This window comes from Lynx rufus, unplaced genomic scaffold (genome assembly GCF_022079265.1).
Source record: "Lynx rufus isolate CCGP_SWC_20201006 ecotype Redwood Valley unplaced genomic scaffold, mLynRuf1.p SCAF_25, whole genome shotgun sequence".
NCBI lineage: Eukaryota > Metazoa > Chordata > Mammalia > Carnivora > Felidae > Lynx > Lynx rufus.
Genome location: NW_025814840.1, coordinates 16,779,942 through 16,789,853, shown reverse-complemented (window position 1 = coordinate 16,789,853; position 9,912 = coordinate 16,779,942).

Below are 9,912 nucleotides of genomic sequence, written 5' to 3'. Positions count from 1 at the left end.
TAAATCAGGAGCTATATAATACTTCCATTAAATTTTTTTAAATAAAGTGATTATTTTATTCTTTTTTTAATTTTTATTAAAAAATTTTTTTAATGTTTACTTTTGAGAGGGAGAGACAGAACGTGAGTGGGGGAGGAGCAGAGAGAAGGGGAAACAGTGAATCTGAAGCAGGCTCCAGGCTCTGAGCTGTCAGCACAGAGACTGACGCAGGGCTTGAACTCACAAGCCATAAGATTACAACCTGAGCTGAAGTCAGATGCTTAACTGACTGAGCCACCCAGGCACTCCTTTATTATTTATTTTATGTTTATTTTATTTTTGAGGGGGTGGAGGGGCAGGGAGAGAGAGAGATACAGAATCCGAAGCTGGCTCCAGGCTCTGAGCTGCCTAGCACAGTGCCTGATGCGGGGCTTAAACTCACAAACTGTGAGACAATGACCTGAGCCAAAGTCAGATGCTTAACCTACTGAGCCACCCAGGTGCCCTTATATATAATACTTCATTTTATATTCAGTTGGTATTATGGTTATTTCAAAGGTCTGGGACAATTTAAACTCTGATAAAAAGAAGTGGAAATTCTCCAATTTCTAATTTTCAGAGTTATATGGAAGATATGCAACATTTATTTATATGTATGAAGCTAATATGCATATATGTAACAAATGTTCTATATATTGTGAAATCCACGTTTGAAAAACAAAGAACATCTGTGTTTTATCTTTTCCTGGCAATCAGCTCACGATATTAATAAATAAGTGAACGTTGTAACTGTAGTGGCTCCTTAATGCTTGAGTATCTCTTATGTATCACTTTCTATACATCATCTCACTTAATTACCGTCATATACAGATGAGGAAACTGAGGCTCAGAGAGATGAAGTTACAAGCCTGAAAGCGTGAAGCTTTAGCCTGGTGAGAGAGCCGATACCCAAACCAACATTCACCTAGTACTTAAAATTATGTTCTTTTTCTCCACTGTGCTGCTTCTCCATGGGAGACCTACTGCAATCCAAGAACATACTTAGCCCGCCAGTTCTTATCTCGAATATCTATAAACGAGTAGGGAATTTCTATGTGTGAACTGTCAAGGGCCACAAATTTTCTTGTTCTACAGGTACCCACTCATCACTGAGAACTGAGATAATCCATTAGGAAATACCAAGTGTGAGAAACTATATTTTTAGTGGACTTGAAAGCAACATGCATATGGCAGAAAGTTCTACTTGCATGGGCTCGTTCATGCACTTGAAAGGGTGCTGTAAAAAAATGGAATGTACACGGTTCATTTCTGTCTCACATGCCAGATAAGAGAGCATTTCTGGTTTCTTTCTCAGAGTTCTGAACAGCCTCACCAAAACCAGAGGCAGATTTGAGATTAAGATTGGATACTCTCCAGGTGACATTAATCTGTCCATCACTGAGTTCTGAGTCAAAGCAACAGCATGACCCGCACTCGTAAACTTGTGTAAACCTCGACGTGCTCTGAGGCAGGTACAGCTCGGCCTCCTGCAGTGGTGGGTGAAACCTTAGGCAGCAAACATGTGTCATATTCATAGGAAAATTGCAGGGGAAGTTTCTGCTTGGCTCATGTCATAATAGATTTGCTTCTTTTGCCCAAACAAGTTGATTTATTTAGGGATTTACTAATTTACTCTTGCTAAACATGTTGATCAAACTTGATCTGAGCCAGGCAGAAGTAGGACAAGCAGTTTACCAGTAATACAGACAAAAATAAAACTTGTTTGAAGTCAGGTAGCTTGACTAATCACATAAGGAACTTGTTTTACACTTGTACACACCCTTCATCAGAATTTTCAGCTACTCAGACTTAAGAAAGAACGGCAGATGCATTCTATTGTAGATGGCTTAATTCATTTGAAAACATCTCATGGCAAGAGTTGGATATCGATCCAAATCAAGTCAACATATGTTTATTAAGTGGCCATGGTATGCAAGGTCCTGTGCTTGAAGAAGAAGAAGGGGAGGAGGAGGAGGAGGAGAGGTGAAGGAAGGCGAAGGAGGAGAAGAAGAAAAAAAGCAAAAAAAGGAGGGCGAAAAAGTATCTCCTTTGGCGTTGGGAGTGGGGAGTGTTTGATCTTTCCTTGAAGCTCCATTTCAAAGAGCCCAAGTCAGTGGTGTCCTAAGAGTGAGTAAAGTCAGACTGAGCTTCCGAATGACTGCATCTTTCAAAGTACCGTTCCTCCAAGAAACTCACAATGTTTGACCATCAAGTTTTAGCTTTGAAGAGGAAAAGGCCTAGACATTTTCTGGGAAGAGGAGGCTCCTGGCTCCTGATAAGAAGGCCATCAGGATAGGCTTCTGGCTCCGTCTCCCCAAAGCAGACCTGAGAGTAAAGCAAGACTCTGAGGACCCAAACTAAAAATTGCGGACAAACGCTGGTAGAGATGGGAGGATTCCTAAACTGGCGAGAGTGAGGGCATGGCGAGCGGGAGCCTCAGCCTGGGGGAGGAGGATGGCCTGGCCCCAGAGAGCCAGGCCAGAACTTTTCTATTCTCCGCTAGCTTCTCCCCTACACTGCCTTGGGAGAATCACATGGAAGTGATAGCCGGGCCAGCTGGTGTCTCAGGTTACCAACAGGGCGGCCCAGAAGCCTGCTGGGGTTAGGTGAGGCACTGATGAAGACGGGTGCCGACCCACCAGGCTCTCCTAAGCACCCACACCCGCACCCACTCCTACCCTAGACACCGGGACTGGTACGACACATTCCAAGAAAGTTGTTCCTTACCAGCACAGCAGCATGTTGCCGTGACTGAAGAGCAAATCCCTGACCCAACCATGAGTTTCCAAGTGTGGTGGCAGGAAACAGGGCTGTAGACTGTCGCTTTGTGGTACCTGGGGGTTCTCTGCCCTGAGGCTCATCTCCTCTATTATCTTAAAGTCACCGAGGGGAAGACAGACTGGGCCTGGGCACTGGCTCTTCGCTAACACGTAGAGTTAGCCAGAAACATGACAAAACTGAATAGCGTACATCACATGAATTCAGAGAGCAGAATTATTCGTACAGATGGATCATGAATTTCAAATAAGCAACAAATATTCTCACAGAAGTTATTAGTAATATGAAGCTGGTACAGGAGGTTAAAAAAAAGAACGAGTGGAAATAAGTTATGAAAAATATAATACAGCACACAATAATGATAATAATGATAGTAACGGCTAGAAAGTATATATTATTGGGGCGCCTGGGTGGCTCGGTCGGTTAAGCATCCAACTTCGGCTCAGGTCATGATCTCCTGGTCCATGAGTTCGAGCCCCGCGTCAGGCTCTGTGCTGACAGCTCAGAGCCTGGAGCCTGTTTCAGATTCTGTGTCTCCCTCTCTCTGACCCTCCCCCATTCATACTCTGTCTCTCTGTCTCAAAAATAAACAAACGTTAAGAAAAAAATTTTTTAAATAAAAAAAAAGAAAGTATATATTATTTACTTTGTACCAGGCAGTACTCTGCGTGCATTTCTTTTTTTTTTTTTTCAACGTTTATTTATTTATTTTTGGGACAGAGAGAGACAGAGCATGAACAGGGGAGGGCAGAGAGAGAGGGAGACACAGAATCAGAAACAGGCTCCAGGCTCCCAGCCATCAGCCCAGAGCCTGACGCGGGGCTCGAACCCACGGACCACGAGATCGTGACCTGGCCGAAGTCGGACGCCCAACTGACTGCGCCACCCAGGCGCCCCTCTGCGTGCATTTCTTACAGTTACAGATTCAACAACAACTCTATGAGGTGGGTACTACTATTATTTCTACTTTACAGGTGGAGAAACTGAGGCACAAAGAGGTTAAAAGAATTGTTCAGGTTGGGACTAGGATTCAAACACAGGTCTTCTGGCTCCAGAAAACAAACAGCAAATCGATACGGCCAAAGCAAGAATTAGTGAACAAGATCAAAGTGAAGGGAGGAGAACAGGATAAACGTAAGTGAAATGAAGGACAGAAGTACCAGTATCTGGCTAAAAGAGTCTGAGGAAAAAAAACAAAGGGAAGGGAGGAAATATTTGGAGTGAATGCTGGTAAGACTTCTAGATTTAAAGTGCTCAGAGACTGCCAAAGAGAACGGATAAGGAAAAACCGACACTTAAACCCACTATAATGGCATTTAAGACTAGCAAAGACAGTAATATTAGAAAGCTGACACAAAGAGCCAATCCTTCTCAAAGAAGCAAGGCTTAGAATCCATGTTACAGACCACAGAATTAAAGTTGTTTGACCAAGTAAGAGAGCCTGATCAGGTTTAGATCAAAGTCTTTCACTTCTGGGAGTTACATTTTCTGGATGTGGTAAAGTTTCCTTCTTGCTCCGACAAAATTTAAAAGTGGAGAATGAGGGGCGCCTGGGTGGCTCCGTCGGTGAAGCATCGGACTTCGGCTCAGGTCATGATCTCACGGTTCGTGAGTTCGAGCCCCATGTCAGGCTCTGTGCTGACAGCTCGGAGCCTGGAGCCTGCTTCAGGTGCTGTGTCTCCTTCTCTCTGCCCCTCCCCCCATTCGCACTCTGTCTCTCTCTCTCTCAATAAAGTAAAGACATACAAAAATGTTTTTTAAAGAATGGAGAATGAGGGGTGCCTGGGTGTCTCAGTGGGTTGAGCGTCCGCCTCCTGATTTCAGCCTGTGGGATTGAGCTCCGCGTTGGGCTCTGTGCTCAGCGTGGAGCTCGCTTGGGATTCTCTTTCTCCCTCTCACTGAGCCCCTCCCCAACTCTGCGCATGCTCTCTCTCTCAAAAACAAGCATTAAAAAGAAGAGAGTGGAGAATGAGAGGGATGCGTGGCTCGAATGATAGAAAGGCTGCTGTGCTGTGTGGTGCCCCCCCATCTGTGCTGTTTTCCTCTTCGCAGACACTCTTCCAGGGAGGAGCGCACTCCACTAGCCACTGCTGAGATCCCACATGAAAGTTCTAGGAGACATGTGAGACGAGGAGAAATAAAATTAAAGTTAGGCTGAAGTTAATCCAAGGCTAGTGGAAAACTGTTTTAGGGCTAAGAAAAGAACAGAACGTGAAGAGAGAGCTATACAAGGCAAAGCTGGGACAATTTGAGAACTCAGATGACTGGAAGAGATTGAAACACACTGAATATATTTTAAATCCACAAGTTCATAGTTACACTCTCCTCTCTCCCAAATAAGTTCCTCATAGGTCACTGTTAGAGGACTCCAGGAAAGCAATTCATCATTTAGAAAACTAGTAAATAAAGGGAAAGAATCAGGCATTTATTCTGCCTTTTCTATACTCACTACTGAGTAACTTAATAGATTAGAGGAAGCTGTTTTTCTGAGAAGTATAATAAAGAGGAAATAATCAAATTGAATATTATTCATTTGCTATAAATTAATGGAACTTACCAATGCTCACCATACCTGCTGACATATACACTATATGTATATATGTATACATATATATGTATATATATGTATACACATATATATGTATATATATGTATATATGTATATATATGTATATACATATATATACGTATATATATGTATAATATATGTATATATATGTATATATATGTACACACATATATGTATATATATGTATATATATGTACACATATATATGTATATATATGTATATATATGTATACATATATATATACACACACACACATATATATAAACATATATATATGTTTTTAGACCAACAAAAATTCATAGAATTGGCCATTGAACAGATCTGCACTCAACACCAAAAAATAAATAATCTGATTAAAAGATGGGCAGAGGACCTGAATAGACATTTCTCCAAAGAAGACATATAGGTGGCCAAGAAACACATGAAAAGATGCTCAACAGCATCCATCATCAGGGAAATGTAAATGAAAACCACAATATCATTTTACAAATGTCAAAATGGCGGGGCGCCTGGGTGGCGCAGTCGGTTGGGCGTCCGACTTCAGCCAGGTCACGATCTCGCGGTCCGGGAGTTCGAGCCCCGCGTCAGGCTCTGGGCTGATGGCTCAGAGCCTGGAGCCTGTTTCCGATTCTGTGTCTCCCTCTCTCTCTGCCCCTCCCCCATTCATGCTCTGTATCTCTCTGTCCCAAAAATAAATAAACGTTGAAAAAAAAAATTTTTAAAAAAAAAAAAACAAATGTCAAAATGGCTAGAATCAAAAAGACAAAATACAGCAAGTGTTGGCAAAGATGTAGACCCACACTAAAGGAAATTCTAAATGGTTTCATTCAGGCAAGAGAAACTAGAATCCCAGATGTAAGACTGGAAATGCAAGAAGAAACAAGAGCAATGAAAATGGTAAAAATGTGAGCTAATCCAGTCAACACATTACCTAAACTAATAATAATAATAATGATGGCTTGTAGAATTTAAAATATATAAAATACTTTATTTAATTTTTATTTATTTATTTTGAGAGAGAAAGTGCTCTGGATTGCCAGCCCCGGGACTGGCATGGGGCTGGAACCGTGAGACCATGACCTGAGCCAAAATCAAGTCAGTCACCCAACCAACTAAGCCACCCAGGCATGCCTAAAACATTTTAAAACATGACAACAATAGCATATAAATTAAAACAAGGGAAGTGGTACGTGCGCTGTTCAAGAGGAGGGTAAAAGAAATAAATAACAATAGGTTTTTTAAAATAAGTCTTGGGTATATGCTGCAATCTTTAAGGAACCACTAACAAATAGTAAAACATATAAGTACAAGACTAAGAAATGGAAGAGGGGGAAAGGAATTTAAAAAAATGAAGTAAATCCAAAAGAAAGCAAGTAAGGAGTAAAGGAGTGACACAGAGCAGATGAAATAAATCAAAAGCAAATGGGGGTAGATTTAAAGTGAATATGTCAGAGATGCACAGCTGGCTCAGTGGGTAGAGCATGCAACTCTTGATCTTGGGGTCATGAACTTGAACCCCACGTTGGGCACAAAGATTATTCTTAAAAAAATGAAATTCAAAGTGAATATGTCTGTAATTACACTAAATGTAATTCTATTAATTGGTCTAATTAAAATACAAGGACAGGGCACCTGGCTGGCTCAGCTGGAAGAGCATGTGACTCTTGATTTCTGGGTCATGAGTTCAAGCCCCACTTTTGGCTGTAGAGATTACTTTAAATAAATAAAATTTTAAAAATAAAACAAAATACAAGGATAGGTGCATTAAATGAAAGAAGAAAACCCAGCTATATGCTGTTTAGAAGTAACATATCTAACATATTAGGGTACAGAAGAGCTAAAAGATGAAAAACGATTATGCAAACCTGATCTGAAGAAAGCTGGTCACTGCCATATTAATATATAAAAAGTTGATCTTAAAGCAAATACTGCTACTGAATGAAAGAAGTTCACTTCTTAATGAAAAATAGTTCAATTCAACAGGAATATAATCTGCATATAAATATATATACTTTGTATGGAGCTAACTTGAATATATATGTGTATACACATATAGATATACATATATAGATATACATACACATATATACATATGCTTACTGCTCACTGGGTGACCAGGCTGTGCCTCAATAACCAATCCAAGGAATGCAAGAGGAGACATCACTAAATATCCTTAAAAAAGATAATCATGAAGAATTTTGTGCTACATGGTTGGAAATTTGGATAAATGGGCAAGCTCCTGGCAAAATACAAGTTACAAAAACAGACACAAGATGAAGCACAGATATAAACAGTCTTATAATTATTAAAGAAATTCATAATATAAAAACTCTCACATACACATATACAAACACACAACTCATGGACTAATTATTTCAGTGATAAATTCCAACAACATTAAAGGAATAAATAATGCCAATATTACAAAACTTCTTCCAGAGAAATGGAATAAAAGAACCACTTCCCCATTTTGTTTTAGGAGGACAACATCATTTTGATACCAAAATCTGATCAGGAAGATTAAGGGACAGTAAGGACAATCTGTCTCAGAAAGATGATGCAAAAATCCTAAACAAAACAATAGCAATGCTAATTCAGCTTGTCTAAAAGGATAATGGATCTCAACAAATTTGTGTTTATTTATTGTGCTTATTCCTGTAGTGAAAGCTTGGTTCAACATTTGCTATACTGAATACCAAGATTTACTACAAAATTATGGTAAGTTTGACAGTGTAGTATATGGACACATAATTTAGGACAAAGGTGACACTACAGAGCAGTGGGTAAAGAATGGATTTGTAATAAATTATGCATAATTGGACATCTAAGTTGGAAGAAAATGAAGTTTGGCTCTTAAACTGCACACAATAATCAATTCCAAGTGGATTGGAGCTTTGGGTGTGAAAGGCAAAATAACAAAGCTTCTAGGAATTGATATAGGAAAGTATCTTCATTACTTTCGCATAGGGAAACACTTCTTGAAAGAGAAGCAAAAAACCCTAGCCATAAAGGTAATAGATTGTTCAATTTAACTGGAATAAAAATAAAGACTTCTATCCTTCAAAAGACACCATTGAAAGAGTAAAAATGTAATTCAAAGATTGAAGAAGATACTTTCAATACATATAAATGGCAAAGAACTTGTGTGCAGAATATACCCCCAAAAATCTACAGAGCAATTTTTTTTTAATTTTTTTTTCAACGTTTATTTATTTTTGGGACAGAGAGAGACAGAGCATGAACGGGGGAGGGGCAGAGAGAGAGGGAGACACAGAATCAGAAACAGGCTCCAGGCTCTGAGCCGTCAGCCCAGAGCCTGACGCGGGGCTCGAACTCCCGGACTGTGAGATCGTGACCTGGCTGAAGTCGGACGCTCAACCGACTGCGCCACCCGGGCGCCCAACAGAGCAATTTTTAAAAACATCAAAAATACGATTTAAAAATGGGCAAGAGACTTCAAGAGGCCCTTCACATGAGAAAATATCCAAATGACCACTGAACATAGGAACACATATTTCATCAGTAGTCCTCAGAAAAATGTAGATTAAAATCACAAGGAGGTGGAATATGTATGAAATTTAAAATTAATCTCAACAAATTTTAGAATTGGTCTCATGAAGACCACCTTTTCTAATCAGAATGCGATTAAATATATAAAATAATAATAAAAGATAGGCAAAACAAAAAATAGCACATGTTTGGAAATTTAAAGCCACATTTAAAATAACAGGTCAAAGAAGAAATTATATTGGAAAGTTGAAAATGCTTGAACAGAAAGAAATGAAAAAAATACAGTACCTGAAAATCTGGTGGAACACAACTAAAATGGTGCTAAGTAAGATATTTGTGTCATTGACTTCAAACATTACAAGAGAAGTGAGGTTGAATTTTTGAGAGCTAAGCAGGTGGGTTCTTTAAAGAAAAAAAGTCACTTGCTAAAAGAGGTTTCATCTTGTTTCAAAATCTTCAGGCTCTATACTGTGATTTTCCTGTTGTGACTTGCAACACACTTCTTAGAGCATCCAAATTAGTGCAGGTTCTTTGAGAAGCATTGGATCTGCTGAGGCACAAGGACCAGAGCTGTTTGTACTGTAGTCTGAACTGGCTAGACATAAATCAAATCTGGCAGCTTTCTCAGTCACTTGGCAAATGTATTGGAGCAGGAAAATAGGAAATTAAAAATGCTGCCTCCAGAATTCAAACACCCAGCAAGTATTGTATCACCTTTTCTGGGGTTGTGGACAAAAGATGAAATATCTTTTCTGGGATATGGGTGAAAATATCTCGACAGTGTCTAACCCACTAAAGGCATAACTTCTGGAATGTGGCAGGATCTTATATTTTCACAGATTCCCCCCCCCCCCCCCCCACCAAGAGATGCTGTAAATATATGGCATACATAGCATCTGGGGTCTGCTATTTCCAGCTCTCTGGATCCTACTGGCATGCTATCATCCATGTAGCAAATTAGGGTGTTGCCCTAAAGTATAACAAGCCAGTCCATCATGTGTGGCAAAGAACAAGAGTTAACTATCCTCAGCCAGGA